At 41.5% G+C, this 11,194-nt stretch overlaps 1 pseudogene; it reads right to left on the bottom strand.

The window, feature by feature from the left end:
* Nucleotides 1-10,088: 10,088 nt before the first annotated feature.
* On the bottom strand, nt 10,089-10,947 carry LOC123824958 (annotated as a pseudogene).
* Between the last annotated feature and the right edge of the window lie 247 nt (nt 10,948-11,194).

Here is an 11,194-nt window from a genome sequence, read left to right as displayed (position 1 = left end):
AGATGGAGCTTATGCCCTCCTAGAACATTACTGTGCCCCCTGACACCACCTCTGGCACAGAGTCAAGGGCAAATAATCGTGGCACAAATTGATGACGGCACGACCAAGCTCCATTTCAAAATGCATTTGACAAAGAAGCGTAAATGGAGTCTTTGCTGATTTTGTGGGATCATTAGGGGGAAATAGCTTAGCCAATGCACTCTCCAGAGTTAGAATTAAAATTCTGCCTAATTTGTTAGAGCTGTCTCTATGGTGATATATTTTAAATTTTGAATAAATTTTGCAGTAGTCCATGCCTTCATCTCCCTTTTTAAAACTCCATGTGTGCCTGTGCACAGGGTGAACAGCTCTGCCAGGCTGGGCTCTGAAGTTCACTGGTTTGAACTGGAAGCTTGTGAGATTGTTCTTTAGCAAGTTTTCCAAAAATTATCTTGAGGCAAGAATGTAGTAACTGTATATTTAAAAATGTCTTTTAGTGGCAGCTACAGATGAGTACAGTCTGTGTTACTTAAGAAATGCTAACATGCAGATACCTAAAGCACAGTGTTGAAATAAAGCAATGTATACTTTCCAAAACTCAAAGCTGACCAATGTCAGAATTAAGAATGTCAGTTGTTGGCAGAAGATAAAGTGTTTGGAAGCTGGAAAACTGGCTATTTGCTCAGATTAACCCTGAGAAGAGGAAAAAAATAAATCAGTGAGCCTGGGAGTCCAAGTAACCTTCAGACAGAATTTCTAGGAATGTAGTCAGAGTGAAAGTAAAACCTTAAGAAACGAAAAGAATTAAACATCAAGTTGTATAAATAAATAAAGCAGGAAAAGAAATGGCACAGGTCTACTTTTTAAAAGAAGAGAACTAAAGTGGTTAGTTCTTAGCAGAACTTATAGAATTTCCAGAAAGAAGAAAAGAAAGCAAAAAACAAAAAAAACAAAACCCCCAGAACCCCCAAACATGAATGTTCACACTGGGTTGTCAAAGCTGTCTTCTTTCCCGTAGATCCAGGGCTGTAAAGAAGTAGCCAGAACCAACATTGCTTTCCACCACACACCTGGCCCCTCCCTGGCTCTCTAACATCCTAAGCTGCCCTCCCTCCCAGCTTCTTACCCACAGAGAAACTAGGGACTCACCCTCACCCCAGCTGCCAATCTGAGTCTTGTCAGTCCTTACCACTTAATAGCTCATGGGTCTGTCCACAGCCACTAGCCTGGAGCAAGCCACCACCCCATTTCTTGTTTGGCCCAAGGGCAGGAAGAAGCCTCCACTGTAGTGAATTAAGCAGGGAGCTCTAGAGATGGACTGCCCAGGTCCCTGCCTGGTTCCAGCACTTACTAGCCAACCAACGTTGGCCCATTTATTCTGTGTCTCAGTCTCTTCTTCTGTGCAAAGAGGGGGACAATGGCATTTTGGTCCATAGGGCTGTGTGAGGATCAATGAGACGAAGTTCATAGGACAATACTTGGTTCACAGCAATGCGCTCCATAACCATGAGCTACCACTATTCCCTATTATTTCCTCCCCTCATTTCTTGCCTCATTTAAATCCACTTTCCTGGAGTGGTAATTTCCTTTTAATTGATCCTTCACCCTTCCTGCTACGCATACTTGTAGAAGTTCTCTCTGGCTTTTAGGAGAAGCCCTAACACTTACAAAGCCATATAGGGCTGGGTGTGGTCCGGGCTCTCCTCCCTCTGCAGCCCCATCCTGCCCCCTCCCCCCTTATTCTCAAGGCTCCAGACACTCTGACCTTTTTCAGTTCTTCAAACCCACCAAGCTTCCTCTCACCTCAGGGCTTTTACACAAGCTGCTTCCTCTGCCCGGAATGCCGACTCATCCTTTCCGTCTGGGCCCCCGAGCCTCCTCACTTCCTCAGGGAGACCTTGCCGGGCCTCCCTAACTGGGTCAGACCTCTCCACGGCACCGTGCGTCCTCCTCCGTGGCGTTCCTCAGAGGCCCGGCCTCTGGGGTTATTAGATTAACATCTCTCACTGCTGTGTAAGGTGAGAAGCTCCGTGAAGGCAGAGACAATGTCTATTTTTTATTTAATTCAACCCTTAGAGCCTAGCCTAGTTCCTGATATACAACATGGTTGGTACTCAGCTAATATCGTTAAAAAAAGGAAGCGAGAGAGGAGGGTGGAAGGGAAGGAAAGAGTGCAGCAGGGTGTCCTTGCCTGTTCTGGAGGCCACACTGCCGTGGGATCTGTGATCACAGGGGACCATCTCAGACCACAACTCTGTGTGATCTCCAAATTCACAGTTTTCCTTGTACAGACATTTTTGTGATGTCAGGAAAGGACAAGATGATAGGTGTGATGCTGAAAGGGAAAAAATTCCAGCCAGATCCAGATGGGATCCCTCGTCCGGCATGTCCGCCTGCTCCCCAGTACTCTCCCCCCTCTTGAGGAGCGATCTACATAAGAAGCTCCAGCACAAGCAAAAGGCAATGGAAAGACTGGAAGAGGGGAGAGAAAAGGCTTCCCACATCCACCATTTTCAACGTCCAAGAGAAAACACTAGACAATGAGAGTAAGCCTGAAGGAGCCATTTCTCTGAACTATAGGCAGAAGAGAGGGGTATTCCTTGTATGCAAGTGAATGTGGATGGATTCCAAAGGACCAGAGAAGAAGGAAAGCCAAGAGAATGTTCTGCCCTTCATCCGATCCTATTCTTGTATGAACGATGCAATGGAGGGCCAGCGGAGTGAAGGGGCTTGCTAAGCTCACTCAGAGGCCTGACTGTAAAGAAGGGAACTGAGGCTGATTGACTAGCACTTTGAGCTCCTACCCGTGGTTTAGGTACTTTGCCAAAATTAAATCTTTAGATCACTTCCTAAAGTAGGTTCTATTAGCTCCATTTTACAGATAATAACACCAACGTTCAGGAAGCCCTGGCACAAAGATGAAAGCTGTGCAGTGGAAGAACTCTGAGGCTGACTCTGCGAAGTATCCTTGATCTTGCACAAGCTAGCACTCTGCACCTGAGCATCCTTATCTGCAGAGTGACCGCATGCTCTGCTCACCTGAGTCGCTCCTGGTTGACGCCTGTCGCCCCACTGTCATTAGTAATAGCACTTCTTTCTCTCTCAGAAGTGCCCCAGATGGGATAATAAATTTATTGTATGGTCACTCACCACCTACAAAATGGTGATATCAGCATTAGCTGCTCATGGTGCAGCTGCAAGGAATTGATGGGATTTGCACGTAAAATGCATGGCACTTGGCACATAGCACTCAGTAGATATGTTAGCTGTTATTATTATTATTATTATTATTATTATTATTAGGAACGTGGCTGTAGAGGGGGCAACCAGGAGTGAAGACAAGCTTTCGCATTTGACATTCCCATCACTGTCTCTGTGTATGACGCCCCCTGGAGTTGTGCAGATATACTGGCTTAGAACTAACCCATAGAACAGAGGATGTGTGGAGGTACCACCTTGCTTTTTCCAGCTCTCAGCCAATCAGATTCACTGCCTGAGACTTCTTGGGTCACATGTTTGTGACTAATTCTCTTTTTTCTTTTACTCTAAAGTCTAGAGCCCAGAATTCTTAAAGAATGGTGTCAAGGAAGGAATCCTACAGAGTATCCCCTCCTCCAGTCGCAGCCTATGCTAATGAAGTGAGTAGTTTAAGGGACTGGCCTCCTCTCCAAGATTAAGAAGTAGGTAAGAATGTTTGCTTCTGGCCCCCTTAAATGTTCTTGATTATAGTAATAAAAATGTTAAGTTCTCTTGCATCTCATTGGCACAAAGGCCTGAAAACTGCTCACTCCATGAAGAATGTAATTGTTGATTCCAATGCATCTAAACAGGTGTTTTTTTAGATTCCTTTTTCTAATGCCTTTTCACTGAAAGATCAAGTTAAATGTTACCTTAGGCTAATCAGTGATTGCTTCTGTACTTATCCAAATTTATATCTTTGAGTCTGTGTGCTAGATGATATATTACCTTCAAAGTCTATAAACTTAAATAAGGTATATAATTTTTTTAACTAATTTGTGACTTTTTTCTTTTTCTTTTTTTTTAAGATTTTATTTATTTATTTTTAGAGAGGGAAGGGAGGGAGAGAGAGAGAGGGAGAGAGAGAGGTCAGTTGCTGGGGGTAATGGCCTGCAACCCAGGCATGTACCCTGGCTGGGAATCGAACCTGCGACACTTTGGTTCACAGCCCACGCTCAATCCACTGAGCTACACCAGCCAGGGCAGGTATATAATTTTTAATTTAGCTCTTTGTCCTCTTCTGTCTTCCTTATTTTGTACAAAACATGCATATATTTCTTTTACTTTTTTAAAAGCCTAGTTTAAACTTATATTTGAACTTCCACAGTCATCTCTGGATGTCCTATAGCACCAAGAATAGTGTGACCTACAGAATGGACATTCAGTAAGTACCAATATTTGTGGGAAAGGTAAATAATACCTTAATTTGGATTGTAAACAAATTGGATTTGTTTTCTCTAGGTGTTTGGGTTTAGGAATTCTTTAAATATTGTATGAAGTATCTCGTATCTGCATCTATGTTTATTCTACTCTCTCTGCCTAGAATTTCCTCCACTTCAGCTCCCTCTTTGTAAATCTTGTGTTCATTCAAGGTTCTCATCAAATGCCAGCTGCGCCATGCACAGTCTCCAACCAGATACCAGGGAGTCTGAGTCTCAGCACGAAGGATGTGGGAGGGATCACATCTAGTTTTCCAAACCCCACAGCACCCTGGGCCTCTGTGACCTTATCTGATGGGTATTTGTGCCTTGACTTTATTCACCCATTTTGAGCCCATGAACTTCTTAAGGTGAGACAAGGTATGCTCTGAACTAAACCAAGTATGTTAGCAATTGCTTAATGGATGGTAAGTTCATAGTTTTGAAGAATGACTTTTTAAAAGTAGAGTATACCCAAACATGGAATTATTACTGTGGCTCTTTAAAGGAAGTCCCTAAAACATAGAGCTTTAGAATTTAGAGGCCATCAGTGCGGACTCTCTTGGTTGCATGTGAAGAAGCTCAGATTCAGAGAGCCTTAGTGACTTGCTTAAAGTCACCTGACTGGGCAAGAGCAGTGTGCAGCCAGCAGATCTCTTGAGTGCTCTTCCCGACATTTCTTCAGTCATAATTTAACATGTATCAGTTTATCCTTGAGTGTAAAGTACACTTCAAGATTGAATATGGTAACTGGCTAACTATTCATAGTTCCCTCCCTCCCTCCCTGCCTTTTAGTGTCTGTTTCTAAGCAGCAAAGTTGTGGTTCAGTGACTTCTGTCTGGATAATATGAAAACAGGGCGCCCAGCCAATTTTGATGAGCTAACTATTTCCCTAAATTATCATGCCTAAGCAAAGGACTCTAAACCTGCTCTGCCACACTTCTCATCTAGGGGATGGGCTGTACACAGGCACCTCACCAAATAACTAGAATTTTATATTTAAGATTGTCAAGCAGTGAAAATTGTCATCCTTAGAAATGACTGACAGTTCCTCTGCCTCATTTCTGCAACACTGAGTTAGGTAAAAAAAAAATCAACTTCAGTTGTTTTACGGATTTCTTGCTGAAGACACATGTGACAGAACAATAAATTTTCAGCAGAAATTGATGGGAGAACAGGCACTGCAAAGTGCCTGAAAGACTTTGCAAAAGGTCCCAATTAACAGAATGCAGCTAACACCTCAAAAAAAAAAAAAATAAATGTTGCAGTGGGCATGAATCTTGCTGGGAGTGCTGGGCTGTTGGCTGATTGCCTGGAGAGAGCGGCGGCGAGGCCTTGCCAGCTGGCCGATCCTCATGCCTATAAAGGATGTGGTCAGCTTACACCTTGGCAAACTATGATTTTGATGGAAATCTTAGAGGTCGGCAGACGTTCTCCCTAGTAAAATACGTGAGATCAGGTCAATGCTTTTATCTGAATGAAAAAAAATCTTGATGGCCGGAATTAATAGGACCAAGTTGGTACTCTGCTCCAAATGAGAGTTCATGACTGGATCAGAATAGATAAATGTCCTGAAGGAGACACAGGATGTAACTGAAGGCGGCACGTTCAACTAATCCCCGAATTAAAGCAGTCTGGCCACCAAGGCAACAACTGATCATCTCCCCACAGGTTCCGTGCAACCGCCACTGTCTTTCAAACTCTGAACCCCAAAGCCACCGCTCTCCTACCCTCTTATGTGCACTTGCATCCAACTGTGTGTAGTTGTTTTGTTTGTTTCACACAGAAGTGAAGACAGGGGTCAGGAGTAAACATCCAAATCGCCCCACAATGGCCAGCTTCGTGCTTTCACATGGAAGACGTCCATAAGGAAAGAACGTCCAGGACAGCTTCTGTATTCCGGAATCCACACTGAAAATCATAGCCACTTACAAGCTGTTTTTTAAAATTGCCAATATTCCTCTCAGTCTCCAAAATGGATTTATTTTTTGAAATTTGTTAAAAACTGATTCTAATATTTATGTTTTAAAACAAGCATGCAAAACTAGCCAGAAAGAAATACCATGAACAAATTTAAAAGACAAATACAGGCTGGACAAAGCATTTGCAAGACTGTAGATATGACTGACAAAGGGTCAGTATTCTTACTATATAAACATGGACTAAGGACATCACCTGGGAATTTATAGGCAAAAAATGACCAATCATCATACTGAAGCATTTTCAACCTTACTAGTAACTGAAGAACACAGACAGCATCAGGATACCTCTTTCCATCTATGAGATAAGGGAAAACCAGAGTCCTCCTGCAGGAGAGTCACCTGATACTTTCCTGCCCTGCCCTTGGCAATGCAAAATGAAGCCACCTCCCTGGTGGTAAATTACCTTCCTGGAAGGTAAATTGTCAATATGTATTTAAAGGTTTAAATATATGACCTGCAGAAATTCATCCCAAGAAAACAATTAGACAAGTCTGTAAAGATGAAGGTACAACCAAACTGGAAGAACCTAAATGCTGAACAACAGAGGATTAAGGAAATGAGGTAAATTATTGCAATACATCCATACTATTATGCTGCCATTAATTGGTAAAATTGATATATGTTCATTGGAATGGAAAGATATTTACAACATATTAAGGAAAAAAGCAGGCCACAGAAAAGTATGACCAAGTTTTTGAAAATCAGTTACATATACTGTATACACGTTTTTATATATTTATATACACACTTACACATATATGTGTAACATATACACAGGAACATATATGTTTACATATGCATGATAGCCATGATTTATGCCTTTCTCAGAGTTTTCATATGAAAGGATTCATTGAGCTTAGCTTTCTGATAATAAATATGAGGATTTTGCTCAAATAGGCTTATAAAGTTTTAAAAAGCAAAGGTTTAATTGAGCTGACAGAGGTTTGGACGTACGGAAGAGTAGACCAAAGGATGTGAAAGAGAACTTTCACTAATGCTTTCATGATTAATGGTGAACACACTAATTGTTTTTCCTTGCCAGAAATCAGGATAGGTTAGGTTTTCAGACTTAAATGACAGTGAATTTAGAATGCGGATACGTACATATTCACATAGGAGTGGAGAGGTTGGATTATATTACATCTAATGTCCTCCATGATTTAGGTGCACTGCATTACAAGCATATACAGGCAACCCTTTACACACACTTAATTAGATCTTGCAGAATTATTGTAAATTTGAAGTTGATTGTACGATTTCAAACATATGAAAGAGGGAAAATTGATGGAAATGTGAACTATAGTATTATAACAGTAGGTGAGGAAAAACTGCCTTAATACCCTCTTAGCTGCTGTTTTCCTTTCCTCGGCTTCAGTTACCTGCAGTCAACCACAGCCTGAAAATATGAAATGGAAATTTCCAAAGATGAACAATTCATTAGTTTTACATTGCATTCCAGCCTGAGTAGTGTGATGAAATCGCACGAGTCCCTCTTTGTCCTGTCCAGAACTCGAATCACGTCGCCACACTGGGTGCACTCCCGCCCTAGTCACTGAGGAGCCGTCTTAGTTATGGGCTTGACTTGCAGGCCTGCAGTGCTTGTGTTCAAGTCACTCTTGTTTACTTAACAAGAGCCCCAGAATGCGAGAGTAGTGATGCAGGCAATTTGGATATGCTAAAGAGAAACTGCGAAGTGCTTGTTACTTGTTGTCCATAAGTCAGTGACAGCCTAGTGCCAGGTCCCAATGCCTGTGTCACTCACCTCCCTTCCTTTCATCACATAAGAGTTTTCTCATCTCTGCTCATCACAGGAAGAAGGGTGAGCACAGTGCAACTAGATGTTTTGAGAAAGACCACATTCACCTAAGTTTCATTACAGAATATTATTATAATTGTTCTACTTTATTTTTAGTTATTGCTCATTTCTTAGTGTGCCTAATTGTTAAATCAGACATTATCACAGGTATGTATGTGTGCATAGGAAAAGCACATCGTATATTCAAGGTCCAGTGTTATCTGTGGTTTCAGGCATCCACTGGGAGGCTCTGAATGTATCCCAGAAGATAAGGGGACTACTCTACAAGGAAGTTTAAAAATAAGAATCCTTGTTTTACTACCATAGAAAATTAGTTGGGGGAGGGATAGTTTAAAATTACTAAAGTTGAACATAGAAATCAAATTAGCATTCATGTGTGTGATTATGTGATTGGGAAAAGATGGACAGAAAGACTAGCTGTCTTTTCAAGACTATTGGTAATAGAATCAATTAGGGTCCATTATTAACTATATTAACGGAAAATTAGCCTTTACCAGCTCCTAAAAATATGAGGTTGTTATAATAGACTGTGGTCCCTTATCAACATATGTAACTTGAAAGCTTATAAACCAGCTCCCTTTCCAGAACTAAAGTAGATTAGACGATCAATTAATGGCTAAAATGTTATTATATCTCTTTTTAATATTTCTCGTCAAAAACTTAAATATTCCTGATTCAACTTGTGTTTCTATTTGAGTAATATAATTTGATCATAATTGGTTTCATTTCGATTGTCTTTACATTTTGGGTACTTATTATCTTTTCTCTGACCCACTGGGAATGCTAAGTACCAATTTTTGCTATTTAGCAAGTCAGTCAGGAGCTTCCCACTGAGTGCCTTAATTATTGTTAATTGAATATTGTAAATGGATTTTCAGGATCACCATCTTGGCAAGCCACCTAGCATTTTTCTCAGCAAAAGTGAAAAACACCCGGAATCCCTTCTACCCTTTTCTATACAGTCATCAAGTCAAGTATCAGTAGTAACTGGTTCCTATTAAAATTAGTCTCTTCTTTTTTAAATGTCATATCACATATGTACTTCATGTGGCTCTTGGAACATGGTGGCCACTCAATGAATATTAAAGGACAGCTGTCCTTTTAAACAGAATGATCCCCAGGTCCAGTCTGAGAGAGATCGTCCCATTTCGCTTCCCAAGCTCCCGCAGTGCGGCTGCTCTAGCAAGGCCAGCCTGGTGCTCTAGGGCAGAGCTCTTCCATCATCACGCACCGGGACCAAGCTTTCTAGGACTGTTTGCTATTCTATAATCAAAAGAAGAAGAAAAAGAGTAAATAAAGAGCTTTAAAAGATCTGAGAATGTCAGAAATGCCACAGGCAAAAAAAAACTGGGGAGTGGAAAAATCACTGAGCCAGCCTTCCTGTGTACTTCTTGCCTTATAATGCATAATAAAAAAGAAATGAGAAATTTATGGTCTGATTTTACAGCTTTCAAACTACATCTTTAATTTTTTCCTTTTTATTGAATTTATTGGGGTGACACTGGTTAACAAAATTATACTGGTTTCAGGCGCACAATTCCATACACATCATCTGTGCACTGTGTTGTGAGTTTACCACTCCAAGTCAAGTATTTCTATGATTTTGGAGGGGACTGGAGGCTAAAGCTTCAATGGAATGAAGTTGTGTTGGAGGTTGGTTTCAGCTACATAAAACCTGGCCCTTTTAATTATTTTTCTTGCTTGATCAATAAAATCTCAACCAGTGTTATGAAATCAGGACCAGAAGAAGCCTTCGGACATAACCTAGGGTTTCCTTTCTCATCGTGGTGGCCCATAAATTATTTTTTTAGCTGCCTGGTCAAGTTTATTATTGTCTTTATATGAAAAATCTTCATAGAAAATTGTGGTGTGGTTTCAAGAACTCTCAGCAGCCAGTTCCTGAGTCCTGAGGAAGGTTACCTTCTTCTGAGCTACATGATTTTCCCTTTGGGCAAGAGGCATTTTGAGATGGTTCTACCTCTTCTTTTTAACTTCTTTCTTAGGCTTCTTTTCTTAAATTCTCTTGTATAGCAGCATAAGCTTTCTTACACATCTCCCTGATCATGTCTGCAGTTACATTGTTCTTTCCGTATTGAGAGAATTGTTTCTTGTGAGCATCATCTTGCTCCATTAGGTAACACACGTGATCTGCCATGTTCTGACCCATGATGTGCTTCCCATGTCCATCCGCATTGAATTCCTCACTTTCTGAATCAAATCAGGGAATCACTGGGCATTGTGAGGGAGAGACAGGCCTCTATCCACAGCTCCCTTCAGGGCCCACAAAACTATATTTCCAAAGAGCAGGTGAAGCCCTGCATCCAAAGAGCAGGTGAAGGCACCAGGTTGACCATCAGTGCTTTGCCCACTGCATTCATCTCCAGTCACCTGCCCTTGGCCTTCACAGATCTTGTCCTATTGAGAAGACTGTGGGCCAGCAGCACACCAGCACGATCAGAGTAATTTGTTAGGCCGACCTTCACACCATACTTTGGGAGTTCATGAGCATAAGCTATACAAACTTGTATCTCCTTCTATACAAGCATAAGTAATCTGACAAATGATGTTTTTATTGGTTACACAAACTATTGTCCTGTATTTGGGTGTGTTGTACGTATTTTTATCCTGGATTACCCAGTGTTTCTAGTCATAGTAATGAATTTTACCCTGTTGTCATTTTCTAAATGTCACTGTAGAAGTAGGCCTTATTCTGGACAACTTTAACAAACTCCATCCTGCAGAAGGGAGACCCGTGTCCGCAGCTCACCATAGACCTGCAGGCCCAGCACAGCTCCAGGTGGGGTGGGAGGAGCAAGGGGCTCCATAAGTTCTTTTAAAAAGGGAGGGGAATCTGTCTGTTTGGAGGTACAGGCTTCCCACACACTTCCTTGGTACCCTGCTTAAATATACATGACATTTTCTACTAGGGCTTTTCCCTGCACTTGCCACTTGGTTTCAGGTTTAGATACAAATTCAAGGCC

This window comes from Phyllostomus hastatus, unplaced genomic scaffold (genome assembly GCF_019186645.2).
Source record: "Phyllostomus hastatus isolate PE091 unplaced genomic scaffold, TTU_PhHast_1.1 phas_contig_58, whole genome shotgun sequence".
NCBI classification, from domain to species: domain Eukaryota; kingdom Metazoa; phylum Chordata; class Mammalia; order Chiroptera; family Phyllostomidae; genus Phyllostomus; species Phyllostomus hastatus.
Note: the sequence above shows the minus strand (reverse complement) of the source record. Positions and strands in the feature narration are given on the sequence as shown.